This window comes from Macrosteles quadrilineatus, unplaced genomic scaffold, assembly GCF_028750875.1.
Source record: "Macrosteles quadrilineatus isolate MER2022 unplaced genomic scaffold, UCM_ALF_1.0 Scaffold_7__1_contigs__length_78375512, whole genome shotgun sequence".
NCBI lineage: Eukaryota > Metazoa > Arthropoda > Insecta > Hemiptera > Cicadellidae > Macrosteles > Macrosteles quadrilineatus.
This window is the reverse complement of record NW_026542600.1, coordinates 69,641,710-69,667,149: the sequence shown is the minus strand read 5'-3', so window position 1 is coordinate 69,667,149 and position 25,440 is coordinate 69,641,710. Positions and strand designations below refer to the sequence as shown.

At 32.7% G+C, this 25,440-nt stretch overlaps 1 protein-coding gene across 1 annotated transcript in view; it reads right to left on the bottom strand.

The window, feature by feature from the left end:
* Window positions 1–7,678, bottom strand: part of LOC128998517 (calexcitin-2) — an 81,151-nt gene extending 73,473 nt beyond the window's left edge. Inside the window, exon 1 of the mRNA XM_054424688.1 lies at window positions 7,603–7,678. The gene's annotated coding sequence lies outside the window, so the exon portion shown is untranslated. The remainder of the gene's footprint in view (window positions 1–7,602) is intronic.
* Between the last annotated feature and the right edge of the window lie 17,762 nt (window positions 7,679–25,440).

The following is a 25,440-nucleotide window of genomic DNA, read 5'->3' as shown; positions in this document are numbered from 1 at the left end:
AATTGTATATGCGCGACTGTATTAAATGACACAAATGTCTACTGTACAATATCTGTATGTAATTGTGATCTAGTGGGCCGTGCGGTTTATTGTTATGATCGCTGTAAAAGTACTTGCGATAAAGTTGTAAGATTAAAGATCATAAACTACTTAAAACTCTCACAACATGTTCCCTTGGATGCAATATTCGGTTATTCAGAAGATTTTAGAAATTGTATATGCGCGACTGTATTAAATGACACAAATGTCTACTGTACAATATCCGTATGTAATTGTGATCTAGTGGGCCGTGGCTGTGCCATTTATTGTTATGATCGCTGTAAAAGTACTTGCGATAAAGTTGTAAGATTAAAGATCATAAACTACTTAAAACTCTCACAACATGTTCCCTTGGATGCAATATTGAACACTAACATTACCGGAGTTATTTTGTTGTTATAAGTATAAACAAAACATTACATATTTTGTAGTTTTTAGGTTGAGAATTTATTTTTTCCCTCAAATAAAATTGTTTAAATATCTGTTTTTGTATTGTGTGGGGCAACATATATATTAGAATCAATACGATATTCCACAGTTTTTACTGGATTTCGTATACCTCTACATTCATTTTATGCACAATTAAATTAATTTAGTATTAATGTAAATTAATGTAGTAGTAGTACATTATTGTATTACTGATTACAGTGTAGGATCACTGTGTATTATTGTTGTACTACAATGCCGTATTTATTTATTTATCATCCCAACGGATTAATCCAGTACATAAGATTGAAGGGAACTCTTCTGGAATGTGTTAGTTTTCAGCCACCTTCAAGGTTTTTTTATTTAATACGTTTTAGGGTTTCATTTTGTTATTAGTGGTCCGATTTTGGTTTTCTTTATGTAAATTATTTAGTTTTGTCAAGACCGGTAAAATGATACTAAACTCGACTATACTTGCTATTCGACGATTTTTAGCTACCCCCAACCACCGCTACCCATAGGGGCAATTTTTTCTAAATCAACCATAATTATTGTAGCCCCTCATTTCTAAGAAGGTTGTCACAAACCGATTTAAAAAATCTCAAAAGGTTACAAAGTGTGGTTGGGGGGGGGGTGCAAGTTACTTTTCAGCCACCCTGTATAAGTATTGTTGCATTACAGTGTATGATTACCGTGAATTACTGTGTATAATTGTTGTTCTGTACTACAATGCAGTGATGTTTTATTACAGTGTAGGTTTACTGTGTATTTTGATGTGCTACAATGTGGAATTGCTGCATTGTAATGTAGGATTGCCAAATTACAGTGTAGCAATCATGTAATACACTGAAGACTGTTACTAGAAGATGTGTGACGGCTTTAGTGGGCTAAAACTGTCTAATCCGAAGTCTTTTAGCCAGATAAACGGTCGCCGAATTCATTACTGCGAAAACATGTCCTAGGCCAAAGTTTCCGTTCCCAATGGCAAGCAAGGCACCAAAAAGGAATTGTTCAAAGTAAAGTGGCGGTCTAAACTCATATCCCTTAACTGTAAAAATGATGTATAATTTAACACTATTTTTATGCATTAATCGAAAAGATGTTATAGATGGAGATATATGTTTTTTTTATTGGACATGTATAGTAATATTTTCCTGTGAGACTAACCACATGCACCCGTGAATTTGATCACAAATTTGTTAGAATTCTAAACATGAAGTATTATGTAGTTGTGTTTTACCAAAATATGGTTTAAGTGTTATGTAAACCATCATTATAACAATAAAATAACTTTCACCATGGAGTGCATGGTAATTTGTTACCTTGTTGCATGTAATTGATGTAAGAGTATGTAATTTAATACTGTCAAGGTAATTTGATTGTAATCCCTAATAAAATAATGGCCATGTAAAAATACTAAAATATTTAAGAATCACAACAAACCATGCGAATAGTATACGAACCCTACTTTTCCAAGGTGTCACTCTACAGTACAAGGGGACCTGACAGGTTAGATATAGGATACTGTTTGAGTGTTTACATAGGATATGTTGTGTTTATTGGAGGAGATTACCTATGTGAGGATATATCAAGTTCTCTAGTCGTGACTAAATTTTATTGTTTGTAAGGGTTAGTTGTTTATTATTCGATTAAGAACGAGGCATGTGATTTTTACAAAAACCTATTTAAATCAGCTCTTACATTGTGATATGAGCTATAACAGTAAAGTATCAATTTCTCACTCAGATGTACAGGATTATATTACAAGAACTAGCTACTAATCTATACTACATCATGCTCTAATATTTCTGAAGGTACGATATCGCCCAACCTATTGAAGTAAGGTTGTCTGCACGCAAATTCACCGATATAATCAAAGCGTATCGGCAACCCTTGTTATAGTCTCATTGGATACGACGAAGCCGGCCAATCTAAAACAAATTATCAAACCTCCTATTGATATTAACATTTCGCCTTAAATAACTGTACTAATTCAGTTCCGTTTCGAATAAAATAACACTTGATTTCATTTTGGTTTTGCGTAACACAACTTTGCTTAAGGCTTGGACTGAATTTGATTTGGGTATTCGGTTTTTTTAATTAAAAATAGTTTATGAACTTTCTTTGGTTTCATAACTTTTCAATCTTGCCTTTAAGATTCGTGCCACTGCTATCCTTACATAAACGTTGGTCATTTTATAGGAATTCTTTTCGGTAGTAGGCTACATTTTTTTACGAAAACAGATTTAGCACGTTTTTTTGTTTCATTTTACTTTACATTTGAGAGGAATTATACTGTGGAATAATTAAAACAATAGTGTTCTCGTTTATAGTGTTCTCTAGAATAGATTTTTTACGATCGATTTGCTACAAACCACAAATCTGATATAAACCTAAGTATTTTCTACTAACCAAATACACTTGTACTGTATTAACTACGGCCGTGGTTATCATATTAACTTTTATAGTGGAGTATATGTAATTTTATTCGAAATACAATGATGGGACAATTAAGAGTGATATCATAATTTAGGGTAAGATATATATACCTTTGTCCAACATTGGTCGGATGGCTCACAATTGGAATTCGCGATGTCGACTTTACGCCGTAAAAACTAGTAGATTATAGGATAGGCCTCAATAGTGGATCTTTGGTATTTTATTACCTATGCCACATATTATGTTAAATACCGTATTGAATAACTAATTGTTTAATAATAAACAGTACTGATAACGATTGACTCAATAATCAATACTAATGTTGGTCATGATTGGCCATTGTTTGAGAGGATGTGTAGTCACCCGTAGTACATTTGACAGAAATAGACTTCTGCGGTAATAATAGATATGTAATCAACTCAAAATATACACTAAACAGTAGGTTTGATGCGTTTAAGGAGTACAAGTAGAAAAGTAAAATCATTAATGTTTCATTAATTTTATTTTACTTCTTTGCTATCAAAGGTAATTAAGAAATAGGGTTGGATAGAGAGATCCGGTTTTTTGTAGAGAAAGAATAATTAAAACTGTTGGCATTAGATGGTTTAAGTTTTATATGTCGATGAAAAAATTTTATATGAATATTGAATAAATTAAAGGCGTTTGGGCTATTTCGAATAGGGTTTGATTATAAGATTGATATTTTAAAACCTTCGCTATTCCCCAATTGGTCCCAATCATGGATGGAGTCTCCATTCAAAATCGATACAACGTTGAGAATTTCTCTACTAGAAATGGATATAATCGAAAATTATAAAGTAAGACGTCCAGTATGTCTAGGCCCACTGTACTTTTTGTCTACTTTTTCTGTTAGATATACCGTTAGCCCCTATTCGTGCCCTTAAATTCCTGTGTATTTAGCGAGTTTGGTTTTAATTGAAATTAACAAATAAAATATTGTAAATCTATAAGACATGTTATCAAGATTGACTCCTTATCAAAGTTTGCAATAACATATAACCAAGGACAACTTGATATCAAGGTCCCACTGTGATGGCACTGTTTTTGTTTGTTTTTTTTTCTTAAAATAAAACACTGAAATACCAATACAAGTGTTATTATGTTTTTTGTCAAGTATAAGGAACTCTTGTGGAAATATAAAATGTGTAAGTTAAAAAAGGAGATAAATAAAGGGGACAAGGCTGAAGGTGTTCATCTGGAAGTAGATAAGAAACTTATGAGTTTTATGTTAGTACTTATGATTTATTTAAGCAAGCATTCTTTAACTGTTGGCATTTTCTAAATATAATTTTGCATAAAAAATTATTACATGTAAGCTATTTCAAAGTCCTTTAGTATATAGGAAACTTTGTTATTATTGCCTTAATTGTAAGATTGCCCCACTGAAAATAATAAGTCGAATCAAAATACGTCATACTCCATAGGCAATTGCAACAAATACAAATTATAATAAATTTGATGCATTTAGATATCAAATCCCACACATTTCTGTAAAATCGTATTTAGCAAATTACCCTGAATACAGAAAAACTGAACGTATGTGTAAAATGAACTGTTTAAAGTTTAAAACTGATAAGTCTCTAACGCTTGCTTTGAAATTTACACAACTGAAATTTAACAAGTCAACGTGAGCAGGCTATTTTAATCATTCGTGTGTGTATTTTATTCATATTGGTTAATTAAAGAATCAAACAGTTGTAGTTATAATCTTATGTTTGGGTAGTGTTCTATACGAATTATGTATTACTGAAAATAATTTACTTACATGATATATGTTTTAACAGCTGTTTTATATGTCAATTTTGGTTAGAATGTATAACCTATTGTTCAATAAGCTTTCAAACTTAAGCAATGTATGTAATGTTAATTATATAAGTTTTGTAGACTGCATGAAAACTACAGCATTATCAGCCACTTCACTAGAACCAATGTAAGTGTGCAATAACATAGTGTTTGAGTGTGGCAAGTGTGTGGTGAGCACTGCCCTTTGATCCTGACGGTTCGGGATAAAATCCTGCTAATCACCAAGCTCACATTATATAGACTGTGTGGTGTGTTGACATTCGAAAAGTCCAAGTGAGTGTATTTAGTTTTTTAGTATTTATTAAAATTTGCGCTCAATCATAGAAGCCTATAAGTAAATCATAAATACATATTAGTATCAGGGTTTGATGCAAATGTTTATACATTATGCACTTAAGATGCCTAATATGAAATACAAACGCTTTTGCACGTGGTGCCAAAAAAACAAACTAGATTCATTCCTCAAAATAATTTAATAGGATGCCCAAGGTGTTGGATATTGACAAAACAATTATTAAAAATCCTTTGATCATGAAATTATAAAATATATAACTTTGTAAAACAAAAACAGATAATATTTGCTAAGGATATATAGTACATGGTCTTTAGATCACTTGTAATCCATGCACTAAATATTTTTCTTTACTATCACCGACCAATGGTCATGATAAAAACCCTAATTCTAATAATTCATTTAGTTTCTTTACATTTCCTAAGTAAAAGCAAACTATCGTTTAAACAGTTCTCAAGCCTATTACTAATGTTTTGACAATATCCAAATTGATCAAAAACGATTATTTTTTAATTGTATTTATCACTGAAGAAAACTTTATATTGGAAAGGTTTCTGATTAATATAAGTGTAAATACTACCTAATAACAACCGGCCCCATATGGTCACTCCCTATGTTGTTAAGATGGATGGGAGAATGTGACGGCAGAAAGTTAATATGTAAGATGGATCGAAATCCGATCAAATGTTTGGCCAATAATTGCTACTAAACGCTCTAAAGTAGAATAACATAGCTAATAGGAATTGTGGGCAGGGTATAGATGGAACGTGGATTTTGTGATTTTATCACGAAAAGATTTAAACTGATAAATAATTCAATAACAGATAACTAAAATAACAGTATTGTTGTGAAAAGTTCACGTTTTGGCATGAGAAAGCGTAATGAAATAGGGAAGGCCACTCACTATGCCAATCAAGAGAGCGCCAACACAGTATTTAGTATAAGCACATTAACAAAACACAGTTGCCGAATCGTTGGACGAAATTTCTCCATAACTATTTAATCATTCGGCCATAACAAATATTTGAACAAATTTTACATTTATTATTCAATTTAGACATAAATCCTACATTTTCTAACAGAATATGTAGTTTTATTCTGAGATAAATTTAAATACGTTTTGAAATACTGTATTATAAGGCCATCATTATATTAGCCTACAACTTTTATAGGTCATTACGATATCGACATATCGGAGTTTCATAAAATTTAATCATTTTAATCCTCGATCATTTAATCATCAAATTTAATCTTTAATTACCCAGGATATGCGTTGTATCGATTCATACCTTAAAGGTATTTTTTATTGTTAGAACACGATTTAAAGACCTGATTTTTAATCATCAATTTGCTATACAGAGTATAATGGAATATGTTTGGTCTCCCTAATGTGATTTTTGTTTGTAAAGTACTATTTAAGTTTCTCCGATTAATTAACTATTACTCTAAAATTAGTGTTAATAAACTGATGATGGTTTCAAATGATATTTGATGTTTTCGATCATTTTAATTTGTAATTTGATATTGATTTTTTGGAAACTATAACGGGAATTTTGTTTTTTACTGACGTGCCCATACGTCGTATTAATTTGAAAATATATTAAAATCAATTCCATGACAACAGTAACGATGATTAAACGGAAGGATCGCTCAAAACCAGAGTACGGTAAAAATATTTGAAAAGCTTAACAAATCTGATGGATATTACAAATCTAACATCTACGAATTATACTTTTTAAACTCGTTTGATGTAATAACATGGTGTAAGTACAATATAAATAAATCTCAAGAGTAGCTGTGCAACGATCTAAATAAACTATCTTAACAATGTTTTCAAATACTTATATTGACATTATTAATATGTATCGCAAAATGATAAATTAAATAGTACTTTTTCCACCGAACTCACATATTTTATACAGAATTGAATGAGATTGTTTTGTTTAGTCCAACCATACGAAATACCTTTCACGCGTTATTTCTGTAAAGTTTTGAAAAGTAAGCTACAGATCGTTTGAGCTTTATTTAAGCTTGATACATTACATAAGCCAAAGATATTAAAAGGTGAAATGCTCGGGTCCGGACAATCTAGCCAGTGATCCAATTAATGAAAGTTATTTCTGGATACAATAGCAACCCGGTTGACACTCACTTCGCCGTGATCAAATTTAAGATTCGAGGTACCCCTCTAATAATTAGGCTAGAAATCGGCGAGTTTACAAATTGTTTCAAAATGTGACTTTCGAGTTTATAAAATTATTCTGGTACTTCTTAATTGATAAGCTACATAGTTTGCAATGTTTGCCTAATTAATAACCGGGTGAGTTTATTAGAAATCGTCACAGATATTAATTTATATTTCCATACCAAAATACATATTTTTAAACTACTTATACCCTCTAAACACTACTTAAAAACTAGCACTTTTAAACTTTCAAAGTCGATCACAAAGTAAGAAAAACATTGAACGTATCACAAATAAATTCCTAAGTGTATACCTTAAGTAAAACAAGTCCGTTGTCTAAATACTACTATACAGTAAACAGTATCCTGTCGTGGACCTATATATGCTAGAAGCGTACCTGTGACTTAAGCGGACGCCTCGGCTGTAGTGAGTGGCGCGTCGAAGATACGGAGGAAGGCGGGAGAAAATCCACACATGCGCAGACCCCGTACACTCACACACACACTCGCAGTACAACTAATTGAACGGGTGCTATTGTTCCTTGACACGTCATTTGGCGTGAAAGTTTAAAAGAAGAAAGTAGCCAGTGACTCGTCTGTGTGTAGCTGCGCTGATCGGTCCAAAATTGTGTCAAGGGTAGGGTTGATAACGCCAAAATCGGATAATAAGGCTTACTAACCCTAAAGTGTATTTCTGAAACATATCTTGTGTCCAAGAGGTATTCATAATCGATAATTTTAGAAGCTTTTCGGAAGTAAATTGATCAAATGGGAAGCTCATTTTGGGAACGGGACGATTGGCACACATTTTTGGATCTTCTGCCCATGGCAGTATTGGCACAATCATTTGAGCGGAATAAGTAGGGTCAACTCGCCTGCTTGGAAAAGGCACGATTGGCACAACCGCTCGACCAGGTAGACGCCATCGAATGAGGGGAAACGGGAAGTTGCTATGACAGACATATGCCGGTAATATCGTGTATTTTCAATGGTTAGGTTAGGTTAGGTTAGTTAAGAAGTTAAGTTAAGTTAGGTTGGGTTAGTGTAGTTTTATTTGGGTCCAGCTGGGGTAGTGACCGTAGCAGCAGATTTGTCGCTCAAACTTACACCATGGATGAAGTAATTGCTTACTCTAATAAGCACTACAGCATGGACTTTGTGGGGACAAAACTATTTCCATTTTCCCGCATTCTGGCTACCTGCCTACTACTTCCTTACCGGTCTGTTGTGCCAATCGTGCCTTTCCGAACCTTACAATTTGGCCCTTCTTAATCCCCTCTAATGATTGTGCCAGTCGTGCCATTCCAAATCGGCTAAAAATGTGTGCCAATCGTTCTACGGCCCTAATTTTAAGTGTTCGATTGTCAATGTCAAAAACATGCAATGCTTTTGATAGGAAAAGAATACTCATTATTTCGTGGAAATAAAAGACCTGTTGAATGTTTGAGTTTCTTAGATAAACTTTATAAAATGCAAATATTAGAAACATATGACTTAATCAAAGAAACGATAGGTAAATACAGGCTTTAAGCATGTCCCAAACACAAGGCACGCAGCATATAAATAGGTGAACCACCAGTAGATCAGCAAATCACTTTGTCGCCAGGCCGCTTGACAGTTTTATTTTTTTTTTATTTTTAATAAAATTGATTAATACGAAAACCTCTTCGTCTATGGTAATCTCCTTCGCCGATAAGACAGTCGAATGTCATGTCACTTAATCGACATTTAGGTAAAAGACGGTCATGTGGTCTGACGACAGAGTGTTTGGTCGGCCAACTGGTAGGATCCATATGTTTGTAGTGAACACTAAAACAGGAAATTATCAAAAAATTCTGACATATGACTCCAAACTAAGTTATTAAAATGCTATAGGTTCTGTTTATTTAAAATACTTTTACGATTCAATCAGCTATTTCGTTTAAACTACACGCATAGTTAAGTCAAACAAAAGTTTTACAAACAAAAGTCAGGTTATTTCACTTGGTAGATTTTATTTTCCCCAAATACTGAAAAGAAAAGTACTAAAGAGAAAAATAATTAATTTCCAGTGACCTAGTTTTATCTAATAATTTAAGAACCCGAGGAAGTACTAAAAAACCAGCAAATAAGCACTAGGGCCAGACTACATTTCTATTTAATCTTTCACAACATTTAATGCTGATATTATTTATATAATTTATTTTGTAATGCATTTTATAGCCTTCCTTACTGATTCATTTACCACTGAATTATTCCCATTTTTGTAATATTTAATATCCAAAATGTGTGGATAGAAACAAAAATAGAAAAGAACCTGGAACTTTTGATTTACTTTGTAATACTTAATGTAAAAACTCAATGTAAAACGTTTAAATTAAGTTTGACTGTTTACACCACACCCTGTCAGTGATTTTCACGTAAATTAAAATGTGAATGTATTTTTTTAGCATCAACACAATATATTTATTATAATATTCAGTTGTAACAATTATATCCAGCATATTTTAGATAATATAATGTAAATTATACCATTACTTATTGAATTCACTCATTCCTACGGTTGCTACTTATAAAATTAAAAGGTCAAATAAATCAAAATTAAAAGTAATATTTCAAACGAAAAAAATTAATATTACATTAAAGTAACATGTCCTAGAATTGTCAGTATGATATTAATTGTCAGTTAATAGTCAGTAGTAATATGCGAAGATAATAAATTGTGACGTCATCAATAATAGGACACGTTTCAAGACTGCATTGATGGATAACCGGTTAGCGATTAAAACTACGCTGTCTCAATAAAATTTAAAACGTGATTGTTCATAAAAAGTAAGAAATCATAGTAATGTTTGAATAAACTTAACATAATACTATGTAATAGCTTATTATGTTTTCTACCTAACATGGTAGCTCAGAGGTAGCGTCTCGTGCACGTGTGAGGTTCGAATCCAGCAGCCTGCAAAATCTTATACCACTGACTATCGCATGTGACTAGTAAATGTTTAGCTCTAGTGCTGGTGTCTAGGGTAAAGTCCAACACTGCCCTCCTCACCCTCATGTACTACAACGCTCACGAAGGAGAAATACCCTGAGTCCTGTACAATGGAAATTTACGCACGGGCTTGCCATTCGGGCTCTTCCTTGATTGGTGCAAGTTAGTATATTTACGGCACAACATACTAGAGCTGAAAGCACCCGGTAAATATACTGAATATATCCCATAAGCGAGATCCCTCTGTCCGCAGGGACATAAGTACACCTTACTTCTCTTTGACTTGCCGTAACGGTGGTGCTGTACCAGGGCCCCCTTGACGGGCCCAAGGGCGCAAGAGGTTTTAGGTTGTTGGGGGTGCAGGGAAGAGAAAAAACTCCTTCTGAAGGTGGGCAGAGGGGCACAATAAACCCCCGGGCCCATAACGCGTAAGGTTCAAACTGCGGGCCTGCGCTGTTCCACGAATACTAGAAAAATACCGGTATGGATCATAAACATAAACAAATGCCGCTTTTGGCCCGAAAATAAACATTATTTAACATTGCTTAAATGGTACTGCCAAAACATATGTTCAATGCTATTAGTATATGATTCGAGCCAACAACGTCATTTGATTATGTTTATGATCCATAACGGTATTTTTCTAGTATTCGTGCACTGTTCTGTCAAAACACAGTAGAGATAGTCTGCACAAAAACGGACAGTTAAGGTTATTCGTGAATCGATTCAATTGACTATGAATCGTTTGCAACGACTTTGTAGGTTCACACCCCAAAGTTCAACCAGCTTATCCCCTGCTTTTCTTGATACGTTCCACGCACAAGCATAGTGCGTATTTCCGCTACGTTAACAAGAAAAAGCAAGGTTAAAATTGGCAGCCAACCTCCTAAAACTATAATATGAAATAATTTGAACATATTATTATCCACTTAGTGCCTGCTTTAACTATTTTAGCAAATGTCTCATATAGGGAATAAGCTATTACCGTAGTACTCATGGTAAGACCTGGACCCGGGACCGATTTACTTTTTCGTTTTGAGGTCCCTAGAGGCCAAAAACACCATCCGTTCAAATTCATCTATAAATATTTATATATGTGTCCGTTAGCGCGATAACTCAAGCAAAAATTGTCCGATTTTGATGAAATTTTGTACAAACGTGTAAACCTACATTTATTCGAACGAGTTCACGAACCAGCATGATCGGACTATGGGAACAGGGGTTTATGGGGGGGGTTTTATGGGGCAAAAATAGGTTTTTCTTATTTTTGACCCTAAAATCATAAAACTTAGCATTTTCTTTCCAAACCATTTTGTAGAGCTTAAAAAAACAAATAATTTAGTATATTGAAGCGTTATTATGCACCTAATGGTTACGGAGAAAATAAAAAAAAAACTGTAAACTAAAAATTCCCATGTTATTCTTATGGAGAATAAGTAAACTGTTGTAGTTTGCTTGTTCATGATCATATTTTGATCAAATTCGGAAAATGCATTCATTTTATACTAAACTATTAACATTTTACAAAAAAACCTTTTTACCCTCCCTGTTGCAGCAAACCTAAGTACTCGTTTAACTAATGTTATTTAAATAGGGAATAAATGTGATATTTTTAAGGAGACATTTTGGTGCAAATCCAATCAGGCAAATGGAAATTCGCTTAGTCTGCAGGTTTGCTGCGGCGGGGGTATATTTTACCTTAACTATAATTAGGTAAATTATAAATTAAAAAAAAATGATTTTTCAGCCAACAATACCGGATAGGGTATGTTAACAGGAAATAGTTTTACCCTGGTCCCTCTCAGTGAGTAAATACAATTAATTCGATAAAACATCTATTTCAAACTGAAATATTATAGGTCTACGTATAGTCAACGATAAAAAGTGTGAAAAGGGTAGCGAAAGAATTAAAGTTAAAATTTCATTCCACATAAATTCTTGAGAAATCGGCTAAACAATATCAAAAAACAAACTTGAAACAACCTGGTGTATCCAACCTTATCCAACAGTTATTAGTAAGGTTTTGTATGGTACAGAAGCACTAGGTTCTATTTTTAAATAATACACAGTTGTAAAATCACTGGACAACGAAGTGGCCGCTAGTTTCAACGAACTACTTTGTGATCTTTCCAATAGAAGCCAAATGGAAATCCCTCCGTGGAGTGATTTGTATTGGAGTTTTGGAGACTCTCTCGAAGGAGCTGTTAAACTCCGTTTTTAGATTACAGTATTTTGTAATCCCTCAACAAGGAATTATCACCGTAGAACTAGAAGTTTTAGTTAGACTGTGATCGAAACATTCTTTGGCCTTAATGATAAAACAGGTCACAGTCCAATAGCTAATCTATAGTCCATTTCAAGGAACATGTCTTCTATATGTACAAGTACTGGAATGGAATGCAAAGGGTTTACTAAACGCTAACCAAGAAGAAGAAGAAGAAGGAGGGTTTGAAATTATATCCAGCAACTTGCGAAAAGTTTTTAGCAGATTTCCCTATAGGGAAGTAGCTATTACCGTAGGTGGCAACCTAGACCTAATGTTATTTAACTATATTTGGTTGAAAATCAATTTAGATAAATGGAAATTCACTTAGTCGGCAGGTTTTGCTGCAGCGGGGGTATTGTTACTTTAACACAATATGTTGTGGTTTGAACTAAATATGTACGATCGGGATTGCAGCGAAATACGTAGTACGTAGAACATTGGAAATTGTGACATACACAAATCGTTACCAATGATGTAATGACGTAAAATAATTCTTTGCTTTGATTTCAAAGGATTTATTCTGAAACTTGTTATTGGATTTGTATTTTATCCTATCATCCGAGAACTTTCAGTGTTATATTCATTTGTTTAATGAAATAAATAAATTGACTCGTAGCGCTTATTTCAACCACTAAGCTCAAATAATAAATTCGGTGCCTCAAAAGTCTGCCAAAAACAGGCACACAAAATAGCATACATGTTGCCCATTATTATTGTTACTAAAGATAAATTCATATTTTTATTCATACATATTTAATCGGGGTTTAGGAGTATCAAACGTCCATAAAATGTATGTCACGTATTTTCTCAGCTACTAAAGAACGTCTGTTAATCAAAATTAAGATGATATTTCGCCATGAATGAGCTTGTTATTATTTTAGCGAATCTCCCTGTAGCTATTACCGTAGTTGGGACGGTAAGCCCTGGACCGATATACTTTTTCATTTTGATGTCCCTAGAGGCCAAAAACACTATTCGTTCAAATTTGTATATATGCAATAACTATATACAATATAGTTACAATACAATATAACGATATACAATAATGTATATCGTCCGTGAACGCGATAACTTGATCTTGGTAATCTTTCTCCGATTTTTTTATGAAATTTGGTTTGAAGGTGTAAGGGGGGCTAAACTTAAATGAGTTCGCGAAACAGCCTGATCGGACCATGGGAACAGGGTTTTAGGGGGAGGGTTTTATGGGGTAAAAAATGGTTCTTCTCAAAACACTAAATTCCCCTATTTATATCTAGACCATCTTAAATAATTAAAAAAAATCAAATAAGTTAGTACATACCAAAGTGTTTTTGTACGGTTATTGGTTACGGAAAAAAATCAAAAAATTGCATATTTAAAATTCCTATGTTATCCTTATGGAGAATATTGTAAAATGTTGTAGTTTGCTTGTTTATGGATACATTTTGATCAAACTTGGCAAATTAATTTATTTTATAGTAAGCTACTAATATTTTACTAAGAACCACACTTTATTAGCCTCCCTGTAGCAGTAAATCTAGGTACTCGTTAAACCTAATGCTATTTAAATAGATTTAATTTAAAATCAATTCAGGCAAATGGAAATTCACTTAGTTTGCAGGTTTGCTTCGGTGGGGGTATTCTTTTTGTTGCTGCTGCAAAAATTGTTGTTAAGTGCTATATCAATATTATTATTAATGTTTTACATGTATCTTTCAACCTTAAAAATAAACAGGCACGAATATAGTTATTATGAAATACGTGAAAAGCCTTATTTATCATCAAGCTTAGACAGATTTGAAATAAATACTAATGAGTGTGTATGGTGTCCAAATATAAGGCTAAGATGTAAAGCTATGACAAAGCTTGACTGAAACGACCTTTCTAAAACGTTTTGATGGAAGAGTTTCAAATAACCTTAGGCATTTTGTTGCACATAGATAAACAAATGCTACAAAACTAACGAATTTTAGTTTTTGATGTCACTTGATTTTGGAAATAAATTAAATATCGAACTCTCTGACATATACAGTATAATTTTTTTTTTCTAGATTTCAGAAGGTTGCATAATGTTCCATTGACTTCTCTGATACTTAAATATTAACCAGCAAAAGCAGAAAATATTTCCAGTAATTATGTTTTGTTTCACATAAGTAAGAAAGAGGGTAAAATGATAATGAAAATAAAGAAAAGTTTAAGAGAACATAATATTTTTACAATGGGACTGACATATAAGAGAAAAACTTCAAGAAATACAGGAGCAAATCACTTTGTGGTTCATGATAAAAATTATAAGAACCTGTGTGTGAAAAAAATATATAAAAAATGATAGTCTAATTTACCTCTTTTGTCAATTTTAAACCAGTAATATGTATTTATAAAAGGGAAGATCATTTTACAGTGACATTTTCATTTGGTTTTGATCCAAAAATATTGTCAGTGAGATTTTAAAGAACGTGAATAATAATCCTAACACATTTCCAAGTAATCGAACAAGATTCGGCCGCATGTCAGACGTTTACCTTCTTGGTTTTCTAATTTTGTTGGCATTTTTGTTTATTTTCGTGTTTACGGTGCGTGGGTTTGATCCTGTTTATTTGTTGGCCTCTGCACAGAGTAATAATTCAGTTTCAATTGACAGTATTTTTGCTCTGTAATTGAAATTCCATCGTGTTATAAACAGTCGTACACAATTGACGTTTTAATACCCTAGCCGCATAGCAGTCATGCTAGTAGCAGCAGCTATTTCGATAGTTAAACTTTAAGAGGCTATAATGCTCACACATAGGTTTATACCTTTGGCTATGTGGTACAGTACTTGACATTTCTACAATCGTCTCTGTCTTGGCCTCTTTAATGACGTAATAATGAATGAGTATCAACAGTTGTATGGACCACAAATTTCTAGCATGATAAAGCTAAAGCATGAATGGTACATGGTTTTTTATGTTGTTTTATTTTATTTTAAATGTTCAACATAATGTCTATTTAGAGGAAGATTATCAATGCAAAATGTGTTGCTAATGAATTTAATGCATATTGCAGCAACTTGTGTTATTAACGAATTTTCACATATCAACACATGTTGTTAATGGGACAATGTCATATTGTTGCAAAGTTTGTTGCAATGTACCATACTAAACTAAATTCTGTTTATCGTTGCAGTACGTGTTACCAAAGGAAGGTGTCGTATTATTGCGAAGTTTAATGCTAACCGGATTGTCATTATTCTTATGTGATCGTTGATTGTCATATAAAGTGTGAATAAAAAGTCAAAACCCCCTAATATTTTATATCTAATATGTTTAAGTAAATATACAGAGATTCCTTTTGGTGTTCGTGCAATCTTAGCAGGAGGTTTCATTTTACAATTTTAAAAATGTTTAGTGTCCCCTTATAATGGGGGATTTTGGGGGCAAATCACAATTTTTAAATGGTAACCCCCTTCAAGTGACACCTAATTGTGAAGTATTTACAAAAACGTAGTAACAACAAAAGAATGATAAAAACCAGAGTTTGCTATCTCTTCTCCATCCAAAATGTTAGCCAATATTACCATTACATTGTTTTTCTTATCTTTTTAATACATGTATCGTTTCTTATCTTTCAAATGTAGACTTCAATACATTTGACGGGCTACAATTTTGGATAGAGAAGAGATAGTGAATTCTTGTTTTTACCATTCTTCAGGTTTTTGTAAACACTTCAAAATGAGGTGTTCCTTGAAGGGGTTTACATTTAAAAACTTTGAGTTGCCCCCAAAATTTTCAAGATCATAAAATGAAACTTCCTTCTAGGTTTGAACGACCACCAAAAGGATATCTCTGTATTTACTTAGAAAAATATTAGACGAGGGGTCTTGACTTTTTATTCACCTTGTTATACTTCCTACACACTTCAATGTCCTGAACTAAGTTTATACTGTATTTGCAACATTTTTCGCTAAATGTATAATATCTGAGTACCTGAGAAGGCAAATGTCATACTGTTGAAGTTGACATTCTTGACTTCAGATTTGAAAAATATTAAATTGCATATCACATCTCACTACGCCGACTGTGGTAATAGCTTTTACCCAAAAAAGAAGATTTTCAGATTCCTTATACGAAAAATATTCTCAAAATGTATCATAATTGAAAAAGTTTTTGACTGTATTTTTACAAAATATGCACATTTCCCAGTATTTTTTCAAATTCGTATTACATTTTAAAATAAAAGATAAAATATTTTTTTCGTAATGAATGGATTTATATACATACTAAGTTACTTTAGATACCTCGTGGTTACAGCTCAGGACTTCGTTCGTGGATGCATTAGTTCAAATCCCGACAGTCACCGATGTCTTAAAGATATTTGATAATACTCCGTTATTCATAGAGTACTTTGTGTTGTAGAGAAAAATACATATCAATGCTAAAATATAGGTATCTTAAGCTACCTGGTGTATCTTAAGCTATTGGTGTGCTGTTCACGAAAAGTAATGTGATAGGGAACATACGTGTGTCAATAGTTTATTTCCTATAAAATATTCAGTGTTTCATGTTCATTCAAGTTCTCTTGTTTATTTTATAGTTTAATATCATAGTAACATGAAAAATATCGTGATAATTGTCCCCGTCGCAACAATCCTGCAGACTGAGCTAATTCAAATTTGCATTTTTGGGTTTTTACTAAATAATATTTCCATACACAAAAACACCTTTTGAAATTCTTCGGGAAAGAGTGTGTCTCTAATAAAAAAGGTTGGTTTCCTTTATAAAAGGAAAAACTTTTAGCTGTTTTAAAGTGCAACCCAAATAATTACAACTTTAGCTTGGGACACTTTTAACGAAACTAGGTTATATGTTCGCATACCTGTTTTCCTCCCTTCATTGCCAAACAGCTGATATGCCCTGTTTCAAAGATATCTGTAAGGTTTAAGTGTCACTCAACGTAGTATGTTCGCAGGCTAAAATAGAGTATTACGTGTTGTTTTTCCTACGGATACGATTTCCTAAAGATTTTGTGATAATTCTATGAAGTACAGTACTGGAATCACACATAAAAACTTAATTTCAAATTTATCTTGGCATGAAACCAATTTTTTTTTATGTACAATACATACTCTTTGAGCTTGCAAAAGCCCTATGTTGAGTTTTATACGCACACAAAGCCCAATAGTGTTAATAAATAATAGCTAAATAAACTAGATGCTAATAAACATAGTAGTTATATAAGCTAAATGCATAGTGATAATTCAGTTAGATCTCAATCAAAGTGACTTTATCAACTATCACCTAAACTATAAAGATTCTCTTAGATTATTTAAGATGACTGTCAAGGAACTGCATTGATAAATGCTACTACTGTAATATGTTAATCAATGCGACACTGCCTAAAGTGTTTTTAGCAATGCTGCAGGTTTTAGCTGTTCAATCAATGTTTTGTAGGAGGAAAAGAGTGGAAATCCAATTTATCTAGAAATCATTTAATTAAACACTATGTTTTGTACATGATAATGCAATAATAATTGTACGAGTATGTCAGTTGAAGAGCAGCTTAAATGAATTAATATGATCCAATTGTTACAACTCTTGAACTAACAGCTTTTCCTTAAACTAAAACTAGTTAAACATTAATAAAATGTTAACTGGTGATAAGTGGTTTACTTGGTTAAAAAATCTACTCACGCTTCACTAATCATCTCTCATTTTGTCTATTTTTAAAATAGTTTTTACCAATGAATGGTAAAAATTCGATTAAACAACGATCGGAATAGTATATTTCATAACAAGAGTAGAAAGTGAGTCATTACATATTTGAGACCATGTTTGAAGTGCGAGATTTATCGAGCACTTTAAATGGTCAAAAATATCTATAGACCCATTTTCACTCGTGTTTTGGACGTTACTTTTCGCTACACTACAAAGACTAATAATTATTTGCTTGAACATTACAAAACTCATAGCATTTTTCAGGTTATAGCATCAATATTAATAACAGTTAATCTTTCCTTTGGTTGTACAGTTTTTGTTGTTAAAAATTAAAACAGTTGACAAAACAATAACAAATCTGTGTTTGTTTACGTCGACAAAATCCAAAAAGATAGTAAACATTACTTTAGCATAGTAAACATTCTTTTGCTGTAGTAAACAATGCAATGATGTATTTTCGCAGGTGATAAACATGTAACGAAAACAGGTCATTTAACGGTAGTATATCGAAAAAGAGTTATACAGGGGAGTGTTAGGGAACACCATATCACGTCTCCCTAGTTTTCAAAGCTATTAAATACTCATACCAATCCATTTCCTCTAGTCGATAATCCATCACAGATTAAGGTAATTAAGGTAACTAAGGTACTAATTTGGCAATCAGCTCAAAATGATCACTTGCCAATCAGCCAATCGAATTTAAAGGACAGGTGATGGAAACACGTTCATGGCTGAGAACATTGTTCTTCGTCAATTAAACGAAATGACTTGGCTATGTGAGATGAAGGTTCGACACTGCAAGAACATCGAGTCTTCCAATAGGCCTGCGCTGGCAATTCTGCCAAGCCAGCGTTTCGTTTGGTTTTTAATTTAGTGTAACTGATAATTAATGGTTATGTCTTAGAAATGTCTAGGCGTAAGTTATTTATTTTTTAATGCTAGAGATAGAGAATGTAGAAGAGTGGGGAGAAGAGAAGGGAATAAATCATGTCGCCTAGCTGAACCGATGTCTATTTGTATTCGAACAGCCTTCAACAGCGCCGCCAGCTCTGAAAATAAAATGCCTTTATGCTACAATTAGGCTATTACAAATTCAACAACTTGTTGTTTATAAAATATGACGAATCACTGCATATAAACGTATTGGTTTGGCATTTCTCACAATAACGAATAACCGGGTTACGGTCTCTAACCGTCTTGGAATGTACTGAGCTGCTTGTATTAGAGTTTACTGGATATTTTACTGTCTTGTCTTATAGTTTACTATATCTCTTACGGTCTTATACTTTACTGGGTATCTTATTGTCTTACAGTTTACTGAATCTCTTATTGTTTTGCAGTTTACTGGATATCTTACTGTCTTATAGTTTACTGGATCTCTTACTGTCTTATAGTTTACTGAATCTCTTATTGTCTTACAGTTTACTAAATCTCTTATTGTCTTGTAGTTTACTGGATATCTTACTGTCTTATAATTTACTGGATATCTTACTGTCTTATAGTTTACTGGATCTCTTCCTGTCTTATAGTTTACTGGATATCTTATTGTCTTATAGTTTACTAGATCTCTTACGGTCTTATACTTTACTGGATATCTTACTGTCTTGTCTTGATAAACTATCTAAATAAGTGTATTAATTATTATAATATCGTAATAGCTTCTACTGAACAGGGGAATTTAACTAAAACTGTAATTTCAGTACTTCTCTCCTCCAAAAACCTCTTCTCCAGATCTTGTTTCCTCGGGAACTCATTAAAAGCATTTAAAGTACAAATTTAGAGGCCAAACACTAATTCCACTGCCTACGATATTCAAACCCATTTAAATTTGTTTACATCGTAATGTATGTAAAGATAGTATGTTTTATGTTTTTGAAATCCTGATGATGGTACAATGATAACTTCTAACTTCTTCCTTTTGAGGTTTCTTTGCTGCTTACATTTCTTTTGGACCTCCTGGATTGCTTTTTTCAGCTTTTTCAGCTCTGCGGGCATAGAGCAGCTTCATAGCGCTCGAGAGATCTAGGCCTATTCTTTTGTCAGTGACAATAAGACGTAATTTGCTATGACAAAAAAAAACCACCAATTCTGATATTAGTTTTTCAACTACTGCTAAGTCTAATAAATCGTACTTTAATGTTTTTCAACTACTGCTAAGTCTAATAAATCGTACTTCAATGTACTGATTGAACTGATCATATTTAATATCACTAGCAAGTTTTACCTTGGATGTCCTTTTGTGTTATTTCAAAACACCCACTTTCGTCATTGAAGGCTGAGACCTAGGTCTAGGGGCTTCCATGAGCTTAGGCTTATTTCCATAATTTAGATGCCACCTAAAGCCTTTCCTGTTCTTAAACACTTGCCCTGTCCTGGCATTTTAAAACTATATAAAACTAAGGTTATAATAAAGATATAGAAGTCCACCAAACACAAACTAACTTCAAAACTACCAGCACAACTAAACCAGTTGTTCTTCAATAAAATATAATAATATGTTACTCAAAAAGCTACATGTGCAAAACGAGTAATATACAAAAATCAGCCAATATTGGAACAAATAAGACCACTGCTGATGGTAAATACCCTTTATTGAAATGCTGTATCACACTCTTATACATTGCAACTGCCACATATTGTAACACTGCATCTGAGCTGCCTTCAGCAATATACACTCTCTTTACTGTAATGTTTTTGATTGTTGACATTATAATATTTTAATATAGTACAATGATGATAAAACTATCATTGTTTCATATTTTAATAATAAAGTAATATTGTGACCTATATGAAAATTTATATCGTGCAGCAAGGCAAAACAAGAGATCATTCTTACAGTCAATACCTATTTATCGAGCACTTATGATGGAATAACAAGGTGTCACAAGTATGTGAAATAACCACGGATATTAGAACAGAAACGGTATGAATTGTAAACATAAAGAAATAACGTCACAGGCCTAAGTTGAGCCTATTCACAATTTGTTTTTCCACTTAAACATTATTTATTTTTAATGGTTTTTTAATAGTTTTATATATTGTTTGGAAATACAAAATCGACATATATATGAAATAAAGAAAGAAATCTGTTTATTTTCCATGTTTACAAATTGAACAATGAAGCTTTACAAACATTTGTGGAAATATAGGTACTTCTTTAGGGGGAAACCCTGTGTTAAAGTTACCATCACTTAATTACACACTATTAAAATTAAGTTCATCGAGTGCAAAACTAGTTTTGTAACACAAAAATATACATTTAAAATAAATACTAAAAAACTCTTGCAACATCAGAAACAAAAAAAGATATTCGTAACAATATTATAGTAATTAAATGTAAGCTTATTGATTGGAAAAATCATTTATTCGTGTAACTGGAGCAAAGAGATTTACAATTGAACATACAACTTTCTTAAAAATGTTATTTTAATATTCCTTATTGGTTTCTTATTGGCTGCTTTGGATTACCGTATTTATATTTTAATCAAAGGGTTAGACTTGAAAAACATTATTAGAATTGAAAAATGTGCTACTTTCAATACAAAAATTTAATACGTTATTGATAGTTGAAATTCCGTTATAAAAACTAACTTTTCAAAATTGTCGATAATCAGGTAGGCTTATGCTAATTGAATACTCTGATAGATTGAGTATTGTATGGTTGCTTTCTTTCTTAACAATAATATAGTTATTTGCTTAATAAACTATCATTTTCGTCGTTAAAATACAAATACTGTGAGACTGTGTGCAACGATAAAACAAGCTCATATGTTGGTATCCCTGTTTTCTTTACTTCATTGTCGAACAGCTGACATGAATTGTTGCATAGGTTAGCTATCTATGAGGTTTTGTGTTATTGGGAATTTAATGTTAACAAGACTCAACATGGGGTTTTCGCAAGCTCATAAAGTAGGTATTTTAGGTCTACTTTTTTCAGCGAATTTCCTATATAGGGAATAAGCTATTACCGCAGTATTCACGGTAAGACCTGGACCCAACATTCTCCGTTCAAAATCATATATGCGTCCGTTAGCACGATAACTTGAGCAAAAATGATCCAATTTTGATTAAATTTGGTAGAAATGTGTAAACCTACGTATATTCGTAAGAGTTTGCGAACCAGCATGATTGGACTATGGGAACGGGGGATAATGGGGTATTTTATAGGTAAAAATCGGTTTTTCCAATTTTTGACTCATAAACATAAAACATAAAATTTCACAATTACTTTCTAGACCATTTTGTAGAGCTTAAAAAAATAAATAACTTTGTATACTGAAGCGTTGTTGTATGACTAATGGTTACGGTGATAATTAAAAAAAACTTTAAATTAAAAATTCCCATGTTATTCTTATGGAGAATAAATAAACTGTTGTAGTTTGCTTGTTTATAGATACAGTATATTTTAATCAAATTTGGCAATTTTGTTTATTTCATACTAAGCTATCAACATTTCAATAAAAAAACACACCTCAATACCTTCCCTGTAGCAGCAAACCTAGGTATTCATTAAAATCAATGTTATTTAAATAGGAAATAAATCTGACAATTTTCAGGGTATATTTTAGTAGAAATCCAGCCAGGTAAATGGAAATTCGCCCAGTCTGCAGGTTTGCTGCGGCCGGGGTGTTTAAGATCTAGTTTAGTTTCATTTTTGACAAATCGGCTTATTAAGGTAATGAAATCACACATGGAAGCTTAAATTAAAACCATGCATGGCATAAAACCAATTATTTACTTTTAATTAATTCGTCTGCAATAGCCTACATCCCCTTTAAGCTTGTTAAAGAAAGCACCATGTTGAGTCTTGTTCCAAATAAATTCCTAATAACACTAAACCTCATAGATAACTATGCAAAACGCATACCAGCTGATTTACAATGACGTAAAGAACACATAAATACCAACAAATCAGCTGGTTTTGTCGTTAAAAGTGTCTCACGGTTCTTATAGCTTAGAAAAAAACAAGTGTAAACATAAATTTTTAATATTTCATTCAATGTAAGATCTACAACGTTTTAGGCAGGTTTTATTTAATACAAAAAAGCAATCGTGTCGTCTAAATATTTTCGATTGTACAATTTGTATATTTCAAACGGAAAGGATACCTAGCATATTTGCAGCTTATAAAAATAACAATAGTTCACACCTCTTCGCTGTTTCTAATCACGGCAAGGGTGACAACAATAGAGGCTGAGTCCTATTGTCCATTGTTAGTTAATATCGTGGTTCGCTTATCAGTTGGCTAGAAGCCGTCGAGCGATCCACTGATAATGAATCATCTCCCCCTTCCCCCAAACATTCATCCAGCCTGTACAACGTTATAATCTAGCCTAAAACGAGGTGTAATACTAAACATTGCATAGTACTAATACAGGTACGCAACCCAAAATTACAAGTACCGTAAAGCACGGTTTATCGACAAAACAAGCTAATATTTTGGTATATCTGTAATATTTATATAATTTATGATCGGCTGATATGCATTGTTGCAGAGTAATGATTTTTAGTGTTATAGGAATTTATTGTATATAAGACTCAACAGTCAATTAAGAAGAAAACATTATGTCGAGGCTTATTCACAACAAATGCCCAATAACACTAACCCTCACAGATGCAGATTAACTTTCAGAAGGTTGTTCACTGGTTCACAGTAAATGGTCTCTTTATTAATGAGGATAAAACTAAAAGAATGTTGGTGTCCTTAAACAATGAAATGTGTAATGTTGATTGTTCTGATAGTGTAAAGCTGCTTGGGGTAATTATAGATAGTAAATTAAAGTGGAAAGACCATATAGATTTTGTGTGTAAAAAATTGTCTAGAGTAATTTGTTTGTTGAGTAATTTAAAGAGATTTGTGTCTGTTACATACCTTAGGATGGCATACTTTGCTTATTTTGAGAGTATTTTGAGATATGGTCTTATCATTTGGGGAAACGGTATAGGCATTAATAGAGTTTTAATAGAGCATTAATAGAGTTTTAATAGAGCATTAATAGAGTTTTAATTAGGCAGAAAAGAATTATTAGAATATTGGCAAATGAATCAAAGTCAGAACACTGCAGACCTTTGTTTTTACAAACTGGTATTTTAACTGTGATAAATCTGTATATATTCGAAGTCATTAGAAATTTAAGAAAAAATATTGATAATTTTAGATTAAGATGTGATGTTCATGAATATAATACTAGATTTAGGGACAAAATAGATATTACTAGATGTAGGTTAGGTAAGGCACAAAAATATCATGATTATTTGGCTGTGATATTATACAATAAATTACCAACTTGCCTAGTCAATTTAGAGTCTGATAAAATGTTTCTAACTAAATTTTACAAATGGCTACAGGAAAATCCCATGTACTCGGTGGATGAATACTTTGAGCGAGAAATTGTGATAGTTTAGGCTTGTTTTGTTATTTTGTTCTGAAATGTTTATTAATTGTTTTGTCTTTAAATTATTTATGATTCATGTTTGTTTAATAGTCCTTAAGCCAATACCACACTGTACCTGACTCGCCATAATTTCTTAATTTCTTATTTTATGTAGCTAACTTATTAGGCCTATTTTTAAAATTGACAAGACCTATTGTATTTTGTATTTACTTAACGGTCAATAAAATGTCTTATTGTCTTATTGCAACAGTGCATATCAGCTGATCGGCAGTAAATAAAACGGGGATAGCAACATATAAGCTTTTTGTCACTTATAACAGTGTATTGACAGTGTCTGACAGTACTTGTGATTTGGTTAACGTTAAAAAAAACATAATCACTGAAAAAGTGAAGAGGCGATGGGATGTCGTAAGAGACTGGCAGATCTTTACTGGATGACTGGGTGTTCGGATAGTATGGAGGTTTTTTTTTAGGGAGAGGAGGTAAAAATGCTAAAAGCACACAGGAAGCCAGCCTGTAGTGTGAGGCTCCTGAGCTTGTCAGACTACTCACTAAAAACCCCCCTTTACTCTGTTGGATACAGACCTGGGATTGTTTGTCACATTACTTCAGGTCAGGTCAACGTGTGACCTCAGGGCTCGGGCCGTTTCTGGAATTCAATTTCTTTATGACCTAGACTGCATCCCGGTCAAGCTCTAGCTTCTTTGCGCAGAGAATACCCTGGACGAAATGTGTTATAGTACGGAGGTAAAGTCAAGATATATTGAAGGAAAAACAGCATTCTTAATTGGTAAGCTCTTGCAAGAAAAATTATTTTGACAACAAAATTACTAAGTCCAAGAATGTAAGTAAGGAGTTTTGGAGAGTTGTACATAGCCTGACTAAAGATACTTTTACACCAACTAACATCATAGCCGCCATCGACAGAT